Here is a 17,955-nt window from a genome sequence, read left to right as displayed (position 1 = left end):
TTTTTGGTCTTAGGTGAAATAAAAGGCGAGTTGGTCGCGAAGTGAAATAAATAGCGAGCTGGCGAAAAATTAAATGGAATGAATTATAAAACATATTAGAGTGAGTTTTAGATGTGAATCGAATGCTTCAAGTCTAATTGATCCAATCATCATATTCCGATGCTTTCGAGAAGGGGAGGAAGTGGACCAAGTATAAAAAAAACCACTCCCTTAACAATTTTCATCTCACTATGAATGATTGAGTGTTTTGTAATTTAAAAAAAATCACTTTCAAATTGTGGATTTTTGACTTTTGTACAATTTTGAAATTTGTGACTGAAGTTACATATTTATTTATTTTATTTTTATTTTACATATATACCAGGAAGGCCTTACAGGAAAATCCCAATGCGCCTTCCTGGCCAATTACAAATACAAATGCAGCATTTTTTTTATTATAAGTCGTTGAATTGCGAGACACTGAAAAAACTCGCAAATTAACGAGACATCTATGAATTGTACATAAATTTTTATTGTACATCCATCAAATTTCAAATAGTGGTGACATAGTAGGTAGGAAGGATTTTTAGCCAATTTTTTTTTTCCGGGAACCGTTTCAACAATGAAATCAGAGAAAATTGGCAAACTCTGATAGGAAACGATCAACCTGGAGTCACAAATCCAGGTCTGACCAACAGCATACTCTGAAAAATTCATTTTCATTCAGGGTCTGATCTGATTAGACATTATGTTTAGAATCCAGTGACGTGCCGTGAATTTTAAAACAGGGAACTAGGTATGGACAAAAATATAATCATCCATACATATGTACCTATGTATATATATATATAAAAAAAATTTGAATTATAATAATCTGTCTTGTAGTGGCGAGTGTAATTTTTCATTTTTGTGCTAATAGAAATATACCAAATAGCCTACCTTTCTTAATACAATTTCGTTTCTCTTAAAAACTTAATCTTCTGAATGATTTGTCGAACAATCGACCGAGAATGCAATATTACAAGGTCTCGTTATCTGTTGCTCCGCACTGATTTGTTCTGAGGGAATCGTTTCGCGAGCAGAGTCCCTTGCCATATTTGTACTTAAGGAGTTCTGTGTAAATTTGTGTTCTTTTAACAAAAAAAGTGTCAGAATGATGTTTGATAGACACAAATCTGAATATTCCATAAATGCTTAAAGAAAAGAGTAAATTAAAAAATATTTTATCTCAAATGGAATGGAACGCCTATACATAGCAATTCGCCGCGAAGGGAACAAAATTGAGACGGTGAATCCGTGCAAGTGAACGACGCGACGGACCATACCGTAATAGTCCACTACCTCAGATAGGCCCGATTCCGATTTCTCAACTTTGCTAATCCGAATGAACAATATCAATATGGACAATGATTTGGAATTTATTATAATTGAATTGTTGATATTTAGGCAAACGATTTTAGAGAACTAGTCTAGTCCATCTAGTACATACAATGACGGCACGCCACTGTTAGAGTTTCTATGAATTAAGTTAGTAAAAACGTTTGCTTAAAATCAAGTGTGCCAGTATTTATATATGTATGTTTATAGAATCAGTGTAGAGTCTTTGAAACTTGCTTTATTAGTTTAATTAATATGGGGACTCTGAAGCACAAAATAAAATCAAAAACAGCACTCGTTGAGAAGTTGCGCTAAGTAGAACCAGTCAAGTTCTCCCCAACTATCCTAAACTGGGACATGTGCGATAATGGCAAGGCTTGTGCATTAGGTACTTGCCGCAACAATAGTAGTTTACCAACTCTAAGCTCTTTGCCACTTCCATCATCTTCCAGTTTCATTACATTCCTGAGGGTCTATGCGGAGAAAATTATACTACATATGTATAACATACATATTTCAACATGTGCTCGTAAAATAAACCTTCCGAATCGGGCACCCACTCGGGGGTACATTCGTTATTATTTTATAGATAAGTTTGCTATGCAATTAAATTATTCAGTGGGTGGTCGTTAGATGACAGCCACATATGCATACAGATGAACGGTTGATGAAATTATGTATGATATTTATTGCGTTTCTCAATCTTGCGGACGGGTCAGTCTGCTGTTGCGTTAAAAATTCCAAAATCGATCTGTGGATATCACATATTAAAGCGTGGAATCGATTTATATATTATATTAAATATTCGCGCTACGTTTGCGTTTAGTATTTGATCAATTTTCCGCGTGTTTATCACAGTATTGTTGTGTGGATATTTTTTTAATTTTAATATTGGACCAATCTAGACGACTTTTTAGATGTAATAACGTGGCATGTAATGCTTGTAAAAAATAAATATTATATTCTTCGTAGACAATTGTATTGATATCGTATTATTTAATTAAAATTTATACATTGTAATATATCAAGTTTTTCTTTGTGTTTTTTGTGTAAGATTCCATTTACATGTAATGTGATGAAAAAACACAAAGTTGTCATTGTCGCAAGTTGTCGTGCCAGTCATCAAACTACAACCAAAGAAATGATTAATTATGCGAGTGAAAGTTCGACTTGTGATGGATGATGTTGGTGAAATTTTCTGGCTTTTCGAGATTGTTTGAAATGCATTTTGTATATTATGTCGATGTTTTTTTTTTTACCATTGAGTCAGATTATATCATAGTACGTAATGTTATCAGTTCAAGATCGTTTGTCAAGGTTGTAATCAGAATGGTGGTTCCCACAATTTTTCGCTTATTAAGCATTCGGTCAATCATTACAGTGTTATTCGTAGTTCGGAGGGATTTTTTACTCGGTGCCAACTAACGGAGCGATCTTATCGTCGATATTGGAGTTTAGTCATTTTTTTGTTTCATGATGTTAGATAGGAGACCGTCAATAATATTCGTTTTTTATTTCTACTCGTTACGAAACTGTCCAAATCAATTTATACAGGTTTGAAATATCGAACGCAGAAATATAAATACATACAACGGAGTGGAATACGAATCGTCTGTGGAAAAAGCAGTAAATTTTTCTCTGCATGAAAATCATCAAAGAGTCCTCATTGATGCATGCTTAAGAATGTGTAAACATACATATATATCACTGAATGTTGCCCGTAAGCTAAATATCTGCTTGATTATGTCATGTTTTTGGTCTACTCAATCTTTATCAAATGTTGAAAAGGTTTCATTTATTTATCTCGTAATATTATCAGTTGCATTCGGAAAATTCTGTAGAATCTGTAAACGTTAGTGTCATATTTTAATTCTTATCATTTATATATCTAGTATTATTAGTTGAAATTTGCATATCTTAAAAGGATTCATATTTCAAATCATACAAAGTATAAAACCATTTGGACTCTCACGTCTAAATGCATTGTTATCTAATTGCATTGTCAGCAAAATGATTATTTAAAAGGCAAAGTGAACGTTTCTGCACTGTCTGAGATAGATTATAGCAAATTGCTCTCTGAACGCTGTATTATTCTTGTATTAAACCTGCATTTTAAAATAACTTAATGGTATATCTTCCAAAGGTGATTATGTACTTGTAGAAGGATTTACATATTTTGTGTTGACACCAACTTATGGCAAATATTTGCAATACATCCTATACACAAAATTAAATCAATGTGCAATCGCTTCGTGATAGTTATCAAATAAATATTGTACAAATTTAACTGTGATAGTTCTATGAATGTTAACGATATTACGAAAGCTTAGTTTTCATTTAAAAACACGTGCCATCTATCCCGATCTATTTTTGATTATTTTTTTTTATTAGAGGTAGAACCGATCACTGGGTCAAAAGCTGTTTTGATTTTCGGCATCAAAAAGCCATTTTCTCAGGTGTCTGTAGCCGAAGAAAAAAATAAAATGCACATATTTGTGTTTACTTATGTATACGTATACATACATATTTATGTGCAAGTGTTAACCCCATATCACCATAATCGAAGCATACATATTTCAGAGACCCCCGAGAGTGCGCTCTCCACTTATAAGATGCTTTATGTCTAGTGGTTATAAATCATTTCCAAATTCAGAAATATAATTCAATACTGTTTTGATATCGTTATCTTGTATGTATGTACCTCCTATACATAAAAATCACACTCTAAGCACCAAACCAACTGTTCTTACATATCTCTTATACAGTTCACATGGTTTTCGTGTTAGTGGTAATTTTTTATATCTCTTATCTCTTATTTTACAAGTTTTCCGCAATTTCTCAAGCGGTCGACATTTTCATCTCGGCCATTCTTTATTTACAACTACTACCCCCACAGTCCGACTCCTTTGAGATCTACAGCGACGAGCCATCGGATTTATGAACATGTACGTGTTTTAAACTAAACCACGCTATCGTTCTGCAGTAGCAGTTTCAGTCGAGTTTCAACCGGTAGTTTAAGTTTTACAAACTTCCCTCCCCCCCCTTCTCCCTCGTCTCGTAAATTGAAACTTTGCGTCGCATCCATTCCGATGCCAATTACTATCATTCTAATGTGTTCGTCTGACATGAAGGCTCTGTGTTTTTGAACTCTTGTTTATTTTATATTACGCGGTCGATCTGTCTGTTCGAATTGGGCGTATTGATCAAACAGTTCCAGATTTTGGGTTGACGTGTGTTGTGCCGTGTCTCGTTCGATCCTCGGATTGGTTTACGGTTCATCTTGGACATGCATTGTATGTGTGTACCTGGACGTGGGAGTGCGTTGTCCATGTTGACGTTTTAATGTGGCTTACCACCTGGGTGAAGAATGCGATGCATTTGTCACACGGAGATTTGATTAATGAACGAAAACCGGTAGCAACACTTTATTATGATGATTACATCATATTTATAAAAATTTCAAGTTATCTCTGTCAGGTTGCGTACTTTAATTCAATTTGTTGAAAATAATCATTAATATTTTAACACATCACTTTTCTTTGGTAGTAGTTACTGTGTGAAGGTGATTTTTGAATATAGATTTGCACAAACTAAAAAAAACACACTGTTTTTGTATTTGACTTTAAGATTTGAAATTTCGATTCATTGTGGGTGAGAAGTACGACAAGGTTAGTTGATATGATGGAGAGAGTAAAGAGATTGAAATTGAAATGGAAATGGTGCAAGGAAGGCCATGGGGGAGATTAGTGGATGAAATTGGAAGAATGTGTGAGTTGATATGGATGAGAAATGGTCAAATCAGAGACGGTGGTTGAAAGCTTGTTGAATAGGCCTTCATCCAGAGTGGATGGCGAATAACTGTAAATGATGATGCTGATGATATGGAACCATTTATACATTCCTTTCCTTCAGTAATAATTGCTAAAAGCTTTCAACTTTTGTGATATTCCTGAAGCGTATTCTCCAATAAGAGATGTATATGTACATGCAGTGTATTAGAGTTTGTATATCGAAATGTAGGAAATTCGGCGTTTACTTGTGATGGGAATTAAGTCCGTACCTAATATGTAGGAGGCAGATCTGTCAGAGGGTTGAGTGGGTGTTTTTAGTCCTTTGACACATCCTTATTCTAAATTTGAATATTCCGCATTTGTATGTACATCTAGAAATATTGAAATTCTCTATTTTGATACGCACCCCAATTCTTTAAATATAAGACAAAAGAAATTAAGATACATATATGGAAAATTTTTGACGTGTTTGTATCGATTAGATTCAGTCCACGATAGAAGATGAATCCAGAATAAATTGAAAAAAATTCTATCGTGTGAATCCGATTTGGACCAAATCAAAGCATGCATTATTAATTTTTCTAGAGCCTTCGTTTCGTCACGTATGTACATACGTACATACATACGCTTTTTGGCTTACCTATGTACATAAATGTTAAGAATGAGACTCTGTATAAATACGTACACATATTTGGAATTCGCCAAAAAGGTAATTTGGGATGTGAACAATGCATTAATTTGTAGTAACGGCTCGATTTTGAATCTCAACGGAATCTCATCCTGCGGTCAACGGAAGACAAGTCGCGATCGGATACCCGATAGATGAGGATATCGATGATCAACGGTAACGAACTTGTGGGCTGTAAACATGGATCCGATCGTCCATCATTAGAATAAAAAACAGGTTTATTCGGCGGGAACTACTTACTATGATACAACTCACTAGCTAGTCGAGCGTGTCCGCGCTCTTCTCCTCTTCCGACCCTGCTGGGTCGCTCCATGGGTATGTTATATGTATGTATGTAGGAGGGGTTCAACACCAGGAATGCCCACCAAAAGCAATATTCGATATGACCTGTTATGTCGTTGGCCGGTCAGTTAAAAAACTACATAGCACCTGCGTGTAACCCGACCGTAAACAGGACGATTATCGGAAACCCATACAAACACTCCTCGGTTTGTTCACTCCCCTTCTATTTCCGCTTTATTGTGAATTCGACGTAACAATGCTCGTTACAATGATTATTCCACTTTTTTTTCTGTAACATACATTTCGGTATGCGTTAAGGTAAACCAGTGCTGTTGGTAATTCTCCGTTTTGCTATCGATGCTTCTTCTGGGACAGCGATTCCCAACCGGGGTACTATACGCGAAAGGTCGTTCATCATTTTTGACCTTCGACCAATTATTTTCTTTTATTATTATTTCACGGTTATAACATATAACAGTTCATTGCCAAGTTTACAGGTGTACTACTCAGTACAATTATCATATACATACATGGTACTAATAACATCGGAATGGTGATAGTAATGGGTTGTTAGGTGGCCCAATATGCGAGGAATCGGTTCAACTTTTGCAGAAATCAAATAAATCGATTGGATGTCACAAATCTGAATCTAAATTGTTTTCGTATTTTATACCAAACGCTGTATGGGACGGTTTACCATATACATACATATATTCGTTTATATTGAATTATCATCATCAGTTACAGCCATTCGCCATACACTGTTGGATGAATGTTTCCATTTGTCACTGTTATGGTCATTTCCTATCCACTCGTCTCACACTTTTTTCTTATTTCATCTACCCGGCTTTCATGTGGCGTTCTTTGCACCCTTTTACATTCTCTCTGGTACCATTCGATCACTTCTTTCGTCCATCTATCGTGATCCGCCGATTGCCATTTAAATCTCTTTCCTCTCTTCATTATATCAACTAACCTTGTCATACATTGTCACGTTTTTCGTTTTATATTATTAGAAGGAAGAACAAAGTCTCAAAGTTTTTGACAAATTATTTAATGCCTCAAATATATTGGTACTATGAATATATGAGATCTTACTATGACGATATTTTCTTTCATATATATGAGCAGAAATTGAAATTAGCGTAAGTCCACTATTCTTCACTTCGAGAAATATCTCGTAAAACATTAAATATAATGTTTTACGTTTTACAGTATTTAAAAAAAATGGTGGTTTGTAATTCGTTTATTATGCTTTTCCGAGAATCTGGACATATCGAATTAAAAGTGCTTTTTGCTTTTTATTTTTTTCTTGTTTTCTTATGTAAGCCATTGTGGCGCATTTGGTTCTTCCTGTAATGCCACAATGGTCCAAAACTATAAAATAAATAAATGAATAAAAACAAGTAATGGCATATTTTGAATTAAGACATACAAAAATAGTGTTTTTGGAACTGAAAATTGGACTTCCGCCACTAACGGCTCATATCACGATATCTTTAAAATCGGTGAGCGTTACTAATTTTTAAAAACAAATATAGATTTATCTATTAACCATGTACATATGGTAGAGATTTTAATATGTATGGGGGGGGGGGGGAGGACGAGGACGTTCGTGGTTTTCTTAAATTACAAAAAATGCTAATATCAAGGGTACAATTTTCGGAAATGGGCGATTCATAAAAGGTCGGTAGCCGCTGTTCTAGGATATTTCCGAGTTTGAAACGTTTCACAATTGAGGTTTTTATTTTATTTTTCGTTTTTTGCTTCGTATCATCTTAATCTCGGATAAGTGGATCATTTTTATTTTGTTTTTGCGCGGGTCGTTAAAACAGATTAATCATCCTGTCTGGTGATATTTAGACGCGTCGGTTTGTTCTGGCGTTGGCGTTGGTTAAGTCGATTAACGTTTTTGGTTTAACTTCGGCGAAAGTTTGAAAAAGCAATAACTGGATAGGACCGCTTATCTACGAAATGGAAAACTTTAATCCATAAATATTACAAAAATATATATGTATGTATTTAAAAAATATATATGTTCGTTTTATTGCTATAATCTGCAAGTCATGAGTGTTTTTTTTTTGATAGCTATCGTGTGTCCGTTAACACCTTACGTATGTACTTCGGTCGTATTTTACATAATTCGGTCGTAACTTTGCCATTATCGATTGTTCGTAAGTAAGCGTGTCAATTTTGTATTTGTGTGTGCGTTGTATACATACATATATTAAAATTGGATCGACTACCTGTTTATGTTTGGGGTCTGATGGACCCAGAACGCGTGGGGTCTGGGATGCATAACGAGCTGCAACTAGGGTCGACCCTCTTGCCCCGGAAACCGTGACGTTTTAATTATTTAATACCGAAGGGTCACACATCCTTCGAGAGACCCCAGTGACTTTGCCAGGTGCTCACATGTAAAGCCGAGAGCTACACATTCGCCTATAACCCATAATTAAAATTATTATCGAGTCGGATCAGCTTGTTTGAGTATGTATGTATTTATGTACACATGTAATACAATGTTATCGGAGAGTTTGGATGCTCTATGTATCGGGTCTGCTTTAGAGTGCATCGTTGCAATTGTTTGTTTGGAAATTAATAATGAAACGTCATCCGGTGCAGCAGTCGGCACTGAAACTAGTAGGTAGGTTTGCGGTGTTCGGATTGAATTTCAGATTGATTTACTGTCAAATGTGAATTTGCAATGTGTATTTGAATATTCAAAATATGTGAATAATTCAAATGTAAATTTGCAATGTGTCTTTCATCTCATGCATTGTTTTATTTAAAATATACGTACGCTAACATATTTGAACGAACCGTTCTCCCATAATAGGATGTAAACTTTAAGTGAATTAATCGATTTGTTCAAAAGCAATGAAATTTTGAATGAAGCGATGAAAATATTTCTCTTTTAGAATTATAGAAATGCTGCTAGTTACATTAGCATGTAATGCTTTCAAACCATGTGGTCACGGGTTAAATTCCTGCCCGGTGCTGCTGGCCAAACCTTGGATATATGTACATATGTCTCTAGGTAGATCGTTTCCTATCAGAGTTTGTCAATGTGTCTAATTTTCATTGAAACGGTTCCAATTGTCAACCTTGACCTATTTTTCGCAAATTTTGATTTTTTCAGCATATCGAAATTCGCCGATTTATAAAATGCTGAAAAAATGCTAATTTATCCATATATGATGCTCTTAAAAAAAATTGTCTATAAATTATTTATTTGTGTTTGTAATTGGATATGAATTGGGGTTTACCTGTTATAGGCCTTCCTGGTTTATATGTATATCTATACGTGTATTAATATATGTATTATAAAATAAAATAAATAAATATTATATAAATATACTATATTACTATTAAAATGTAGCTAACTTGATGTGGAGATGATTCCGCTTTAGTAGGCCCACCCCCACTCCTCAGAAAAGGTGCGCAGAAGCAACGGTTACTTCACGATCTTAATGTGCGCATCTTTTCAATGGAGTAGGGGTGGGTCTTCATAAATGAAACAATCTCTACTGACAGTTGTAGTTTTATAACTTCAGATTTTCGTTAGAGGTCAACCGTTTGCTCTTGTTCACTTTGAGTGACTCAATTTGTCTTCTGAATTATTTAATTTGTCTCAGGCATATTGGAACTACATATGTAGTGTCGCTTTTATCGCAATATAGTATAATTAAAAAATAATGATTTTCGCGCAATACTCAAGGAAGTCATCAAATAAACATCTATCCGCCAGTATATAAATAGTCGGCGGTCTATTACTTGTCCGACGTTATTTTTTGTCGTCGTTATGGAGAATTTAATTAAACAAACCTAACAGTAGGTACGATGGAGGTTAACGGTGATTTTTATTCTGTATACATTTGTTGCGGCTTGCGTTTCGGGTCGGATCAATCCGACTCTTGGTTTGTCTCACGCGTTGCTTTTCGGCGTTTCGTTTTTGACCCAGAGTCGGGGTCTTGTCGGTCATACATATGTTTGTTCTTCTCTCTCTCTCTCTTTGTCTCTCGCCAGGTGATGTCAGGTGAGATGGAAATGTTTGTTATGCAATGCCGTGCAGCATTTAACCTTTACGTTTTGTTGTGGTTACGTCGCTGCTAGGTGCACTCAACCGCACACCCGCGCTCGTTGCAACTATAATATGTATCTATGTATGTATGTATTTACATACATTTGAAATGTATATAATTACATATACCTACTATGTAGGTATGCGATTGTATTACAATTGAAATTAGATATAATCCTAAATCCATTGTAAAGCGTACATATAATAAAAAGAAGATTCATTACAGATTTACTTGTCGAATAGAATTCGTATAGCTGAAAGCCGGAGTCGTGGATAGGGCTTGCAATACCGGTTTATCGATTTGCCGGTCAATCGACAAAATTTGGCCATCGGTAATTACCGGAAAATATTTTAGTGCATATTCATGCATTTTATTGCAATTAAAATCGATGAAAATAGGGTGTTTGTGGATTATTTAGTTTCGGTTTGTTTATTTTCAGTTTTAAATGTGCAAAAAGATGCATTCGTAAAAATGGCGACGTTCATGCTTGCTTAAAAATAGCAATATACATATGTAGACCAAACAAATTTAATGCATGTGTAATTAATGCGATCGCATGGTTGTTTCAATTATTGTATAATCAAAACTTGGAAATGTTCCAAACTTTAAATAAATAAATATGATTGGTTAAAAAAATAAACAGAAACTTATTACTTTATGTATGATTCAATTCAAGTTAACGTTTTTAGGAAAAGTAACCACAGAAAGTTATCCAATCCACGAAGATTTTTTTTCATTTACCGGTTAATCCCGGTGTACTGGTAAAGATTGTTTACCGCTTACCGGTAAATTTATTTATTTATTTTTAATACACAAGTATAGCACAGTGTCTTCACAGGTCACCCCAATATGACACTGTGGCCAGAAACTGAAATTTGACGATAAGTTGCAATCCCTAGTCGAGTGGAATCGTGATTCGTTAAAAATTCGAGCGATTCCACTCCAATTTTACATTTAAATCGCATTATTTTTACTTTATCCTATGTACGTAGTAACAACAGATGAAATTTTTTTTTACTTAAAAGTGTACATGTGTGAATATTGAATTACGTACTAAGAGTGACTCACCAATACCCAAATTATGCTGATCTGAAACACAGTGTTTCTATCTTTGTGTCTATACCGGCTTGACACGATTCGAGTAGCTTGGACCGACTAACTTGATCCAAGCTACTCGCATGATATCAATCCAATATTAGATCAAATTTATATGTTTATATCGTGTTTTTTTTTCAACTTGAATACCCCTGTTTGAGGTTTCGTCGTATTGCAGCTCTTCTTCGATTAATGGACAGTGAGGCATGTTGCCCACGCGGTCATTTTTACTACGGAATTCTCATGTGTAGTATGCAAATGAGACATCATCAGCGCGCATATTTTTATTTTCGTTTTTTTTTTATTAATATTTTTATTATTCTCGTTTCATTTAAACATATATACGTATGTATGTATGTACGCCATTTTTTCGTAAACCGCCTTTCTTTGAACGCGTTTCAATAGGTTGCAGTCATACGTTTTTAGTACCGAAAGGCTCGAGTGGCCGCTTCCTCTTTGCGGTCTTAAACGCACCCCAGAAGCTGCGGCTTTGCGGACCCTGGGGCTTTGTGACAAGCGATATCTTCAAATCTTCACAGTGGGACTCACCATTATGACCACCTTTTCGTATTGTTTTAAATATGCGCGTTATCGTCGGCATCAGCGTCAAGCCTTGTATAATAATATTTTTCCGTTGAGCTATTATCCTTTTATTACGTGTACATTAAATAAATTATTCGACAATTTTTATATTATGCATACATATGTATGTATGTATGTAGACCAGTGGTCGATAAGCTTTTTTTGTAGTTGTGTAGTTTTTTTGTGAGTATGTGGGTCAAAGGAAAATATTATATGTACTTGTATTTATGTAAACTTAAATTTATGTATTACTCATACTCTCAAACTCTTTCGGCTCATTTTTTTAAATAACACGCTATAAAATATGCGTTATTACCCTACTGAGACCATTGTACAACCCTTTAGCCGTTTGTTTTTTACAATTTATAATACTGTTTTCAAAAGAAAGTATCATAAATTATTGTGAAGTGTTTGTCATCAATTTGATAAAACTGCTGCTGGTCAATTAAGGTAGTTATATTTTATTTATTTAATTAAAGTTGGTAAGCAACTTTTAAATGAAATGGTCAGTAACTATGTACATATGTATGTAGGTATATGAGAATTTGGCCCATTTATTTAAGTAAATACTTTTACTAGAACCACCAAAATATCCATCCATTTATAAATTAGAAAATTCTTCACTCGTTTCCCGCTAAAAAATAATTTCATTAAGTGTACAATAGAACTTCGTATGCTTAATTATAAAACCTGACCACTTAATTAAAATACTGATCAATTCATTTTTTACTATTACTGACCGTGTGTCTACAGACCCAATTGTATTTATTTCATTTACTTTAAACTCGTATTATAGTTACTGACAATTATATGGTTATTTATTATTATAATAACTGACAAAAAGCAAAAGTTACTCAACAGTTATACATATATAGATCGTCAATTAATGCTGCATGCATATACGTAAATGGAAAATTATGCTATTTAATGTCGATGAAATGCTTTATTTTGAAAATAACATTTATAATAATCGTTGAATCAGTAAAAATGATAATAGGTTGCCTACCACTTAAATACATACATAGATAGTATTTATTCTGTAATAAAAGGAGTCTTTATTAATGTCTTTATTGCCTCGGAGCAAGTTATCGGCGTGATGCTAACATCATCAAAATTCTTCAACTTTTATTATTTCTTCTTTTAAGTCACGAAACGCTTCGAAAGGGAATTTATTTTCGTTATCTCATAACCACCCTAACTTTTTTAACGATCGAACAACCCCAGTCAAAGTCTGCGCTAACGTGTTCTACCTTTAATATGTAATACAATCAAGCCCGACAGTAATGGCGATGTATTGTTATGCTTCAAATAATACGAAGCTAGTGCGAATTAATCTTAAATTATGATTCAGCACCGTGTTTTGATCGCCGAATAATTAATTTGTCACGAGTAATTAATTTATCGCATATGGTGGATGGAGATCGAATTGATTCCGAACTGCGTACATAGTCGGCGTAATCTTTAATGGGGAAAAAAAAATTGAAATGATTTTCAAGTCCTGACTGATGTTGCCTACAGCCTCCGGTTAATTAAAAACATAGTTTACGACCACTTCATCGTGGAAATCTAATACAAATAAGATCGATTTTAGTACGTTAGTTATTTATCCGGCTCACACATTCATACCCTCATTTGAATATCGCCCTAGAGCCAATTAGAACGCAAACAAGGAGCTTGTTTTTAATTTCCCGATTAGATATTTGTAATTAATTTGAAATGGGATTGCCTTGTTTCATCGAAATATTGGATAAGATAATAAAAAATGTACTTTACCGAACAGGCTCGGGTGTAAAATAAAATTTTATTCAAACATCCAAGCGGTTTTCAAGTCAAAATGTTGACTTTTGGGCCTTGAATTGCAATTCCAGTTTTTTTCATCGAATATGTGTCGACGTATTATTAGTTTTGGCCTTGGGGTATTGTTGTATAATAATTTCGCGTTATAAAGCATTTTTTGCGATTCCGCGTTTATATTTTTAGAAACTTGTTCGACAATGTCATTGTTAGAATTTGTCATTAAAATACATACGAAAAGACGATCGTCGATCGGAATTGGAAAAATGTTAATAATTAATATAAAAAACAAACGAAATCACCCAAAAAATAGATCATTGAATTAAAAACAATTTTTTTTCTCGGCTGGACCGCCCTAAAAAAATCCATGAACGGAATCATCGGCTTTTTTGTGTCCCCACATGCGGTGTCCTATACATTTTGCATGTCTTTTGTTCGGCGTGGGCTCGGCCTTTTTGCTCACATTTGTGTTCAATTAAATCGATTGTGACCGATCGGTGATTTCCTTTGCGTGTCGAGAGTTTTTCCGCGTATTCTTCGGCTGCGGAAAAGCCTCATTTGTGAGTGCATTTGGGCGCATGCTCTTTCTAAAGCACACGCTTATAAATTCGACGTAATGATTCTGCTCCATTGTGTACGGACACTTGTTTTTTTTTTCTACGAATGTGACGGCAAACTATTGCATTATCTACGGCTATTTCCTTTTATAGTTATCTCGGGAAAAGAAATTGCAGGCTATTACTTTTTATCGAGTGTTCTGTATCTATTCAAAAGAGACCGAGGTAGTCGTTTGAATTTTTCACAGAAAATTTGTGAATGCTTATTTGTAAGTATTTGGATGTGTTTTAAGATTTTGTATTTGGATGTGGTAGGCGTAACCTTTTTTTCTTTTTGGAAGATTAATGAACTTTTCTGAGGTGAACAGCTAGAGGGGTTGGGTTCAAATCTTGACGTGCACGTGGCGCCTGCCAGGCAAAAGGCTTTATAGAAATCAAAGTTAGATTTATTTCTCTGGTGGCGTTTCAATGTGTGAACTGATAAAAGTGGTGAAATAATGACTTTGAGATTTATTTATAAACATTGGCTTAAAATCGTGCCAGTCTAGACTATGTAATTCACATTAAGCGATATATTGAAGTTGAATTGTCGTGTTGCCGTCGAGATAATCGACTCGTTGCGTGTTGATAAATAAAATTCAAAACTTGAAGGAAGTGAACTATTATTGTGTGTAATATTTTCGTATGTCTTTAATTTTTCATATTCTTTAAATCATTTAAGAAAATTCAATGATATTTCGATGTGTGATTAATTGCCAAGTTATTGTGAATTAATCGAACATCGGCCGTTATATAATTGAGTTGTTTGATAAATCGTTTGCTTTCACCGTATCATCTTCTGCTGTGGAATTGGTTGTATTTTAAATACCATAAAGATGGATTAATATTTTATTTTGACATAGTCTTTCATCCGATTAAGCTGTGAGCATGATTTAAGCATGCTTAATAAATTTGAATGTCGTTAAGATTTCACATTTTTCTTCATTCTAAATATGTGTTAGGGCTTAGAATTCACTCGCAGATCTCGTGCTGGCCGGTTTCAATTAATTCCAATGACTGTTCAAAAATCTATGCACGTGATTTTGTCGAATCGATGAGATCGTATTTAGTATCTACTATGTAATAATACATTCATCATTCATTAGTTTTCATTCAACTTAGGCTTTTTCTAAATTTACTCCATCCATTTCATCAACGTTTTCAAAAGGATAATAATCATAAGCGAATGGTAAAGGTAGTCAAACACACATACATACGCATATGTACGTAAATATATATGTATAATGTATTATAACTATAATATATGTAAGACGGCACGATAAAAGGGTAAAAGGTTGGATTTTTTGCGAAAACCCTTCTTTAGAAACCGTTTTTTTTTTGCAATACAAATACAAATTTCTTTGAAGTTAAAACGTGATTAAATTTGATTTTCACCCACATACCATAATAGCACTATATTTTTCTGCTTTCGAAATAATTGTTGAATTTCAAATAACCGTTATTGCTCCCTACGTGACCATTTTAGTAAGATTAATAATGCATCAACCGGGAGAACATCAATGATGCATGGCTTATTTTGGGAAAACAATCCCTCTGTGCGTCATTTTAGTGCTAGGGAATACTTCAGCAATTCTCAATATGTGATTTTTCGTAATCTATTATATAACCATTACATAATAGCATATTTATCCGATTGTATGTGCATTATACATATATAAAAGCATGTTTATCCAATTTATACGAGTAGTTGATGCTTTATTCAGAAATGTAGGTTATCATTACATTATTTCATTAAATTTAATTAATTTATTGTATGTACATAGGTATAAAATGTTTGGATTCAAATGAGTGCACTTGAATAAGAAGGCGTAAGTTGAAGTACAGTGTTTTATCTCGCGGTTATCACTAGCAAAAATAACATATTTTCAATCACAATTTTACATAAGTATAATGTAAGTTAATAAAATTATTTTATACGTACGTTTTATGTCATATCCTCTTATTTGAGTGCACATTGATAACATTTGAAAAGTACTGGAGTGGATGACCCTGCATCGACCATTCGTTTGGAGGGTTAACTAACTAATGGTCCATTTCGGTTAATTTGTTCTCCCGCAACATTCTGGATATAATGATTGGGGTTCCTGTTGCACGAACAATGGGGAAAAAAGCACTTTCACCCGATATATATTGGGTTCGTCTTAATTAGATTCATTAATAAATTACATAATCTATTTTTCACGTTCGCTACACTTCCTATTTCACGGTAGAAATTGTTGCTTTTATGAAAGTAACGATTACATTATGAAATGTATTAGATTGTGTTCATATTTGACCCCTGATGTTAATAAAATCAACCGCTGTTTTCATTGACAATGGAACTGTCGTCCAATTTCCTCTTGTAATAGAATTATTGATTCGTTTAGATCAAAGAAGAATCGTTTTGATGTGACGCGACAATCGCCACTGATTGAAATTGACCACAACTCACAATTTACCGAGTGACAACAATGTTATTGTCATCGAAAATATAGATACAAGCAGAACTGTCACCAGCATCGGATTCCTATATGTATCCGATGGTATGAAAGCAACCACAATCAGAAAAATTTTGCTCGAAATCAATACCGTATACGATTTTATCATTTGGATTGACGAATTTGTTTACTTTTAACTATTTAAATGAGTGTGTTGAAAGTCATGCGCGATAGAAGTTTATATTTTTAAGTAGTAGAATATTGTATTCAATATTTTTTTGTACTAAATTGTCTCGAAACATTCCTTCACCCTCTGCGAGATTCTCCTCAAACCCCTCCCTGTATCGACATTCGATATGAACACTGAAAAGTCAGAGGCCAAGTGAATGTATCGAACTTTCCAAGAAAATTGATAGATGTCGAATCACTGCAAAGTGTTTTATATCACATCTGTTCTAGATTTACTCCCTAAAAAAGTTAAAACTTCTAAATCTTTGGTATGTTGAATGTGATTGATTATAGACATAAAAAAGTCTATCCAATCTGTTAAAAGTGGCTACTATGTTAGCATACATTGGTTTTTTTTTTTGACCTTTTATGGAATTATATTATACATATATGGTATATGTAAGTACATTCATACATAGTGTGTTTACGCTAGTACTCGTACTGCTCACTCACTTTAGTCCCTCGGTCCCTTAGAATGATCCTCAGCTTGTCCACTTGACTATCGAGTTTATTGTCCCGTACTAAATTGGTGAGTCACACATCCAATGTGAACAGATGCAACGTACATTTCTGCTTCTCACAACTCGACGACGCCTTCCTTCCTCTTATTTCTGAATTAAATAATGTTTCGTATTCGGTTTCCACGGTGTTGTGTTATTCCGATCCGGCCATACATCATCCCCCGCTGATTTGTTTGTTTGTCGGATGTAACGAATAATGCGGGATTGCATTACTGGTCTCGGGGCTCAATCATCCGTCTCCGATCTTCAACAGAGAGATCTCCCCTCACAAAGAGCTTGAAGCTCTCGTGTGTAAACACACGTCTAAATTTGTTGTGTCGCCATCAGCCGTTTCGACAAATTGCTCAAATAAACAAATTGAGTCTGGAATCCAGACGAATTTAGAACGCTCGCTAAGCCGGCGTGTGACTCAATCGGCACAATTATTTTTTCGATTTGTTTGTTTACCATCTAGAGATGTGGCTCCCCCCCACCCTTCTCATCGGTCCGTGAATGAGTT

At 34.4% G+C, this 17,955-nt stretch overlaps 1 protein-coding gene across 1 annotated transcript in view; it reads left to right on the top strand.

Annotated features, from left to right (window-relative positions):
• The window catches only part of CadN (neural cadherin), a 527,291-nt gene that overhangs the window by 26,989 nt on the left and 482,347 nt on the right, over window positions 1–17,955 (top strand). The window lies entirely within an intron of this gene.

The sequence above is a fragment of the Arctopsyche grandis genome, chromosome 4 (assembly GCF_051622035.1).
Source record: "Arctopsyche grandis isolate Sample6627 chromosome 4, ASM5162203v2, whole genome shotgun sequence".
NCBI classification, from domain to species: Eukaryota; Metazoa; Arthropoda; class Insecta; order Trichoptera; family Hydropsychidae; genus Arctopsyche; species Arctopsyche grandis.
This window is presented reverse-complemented; position numbering and strand designations above follow the sequence as displayed.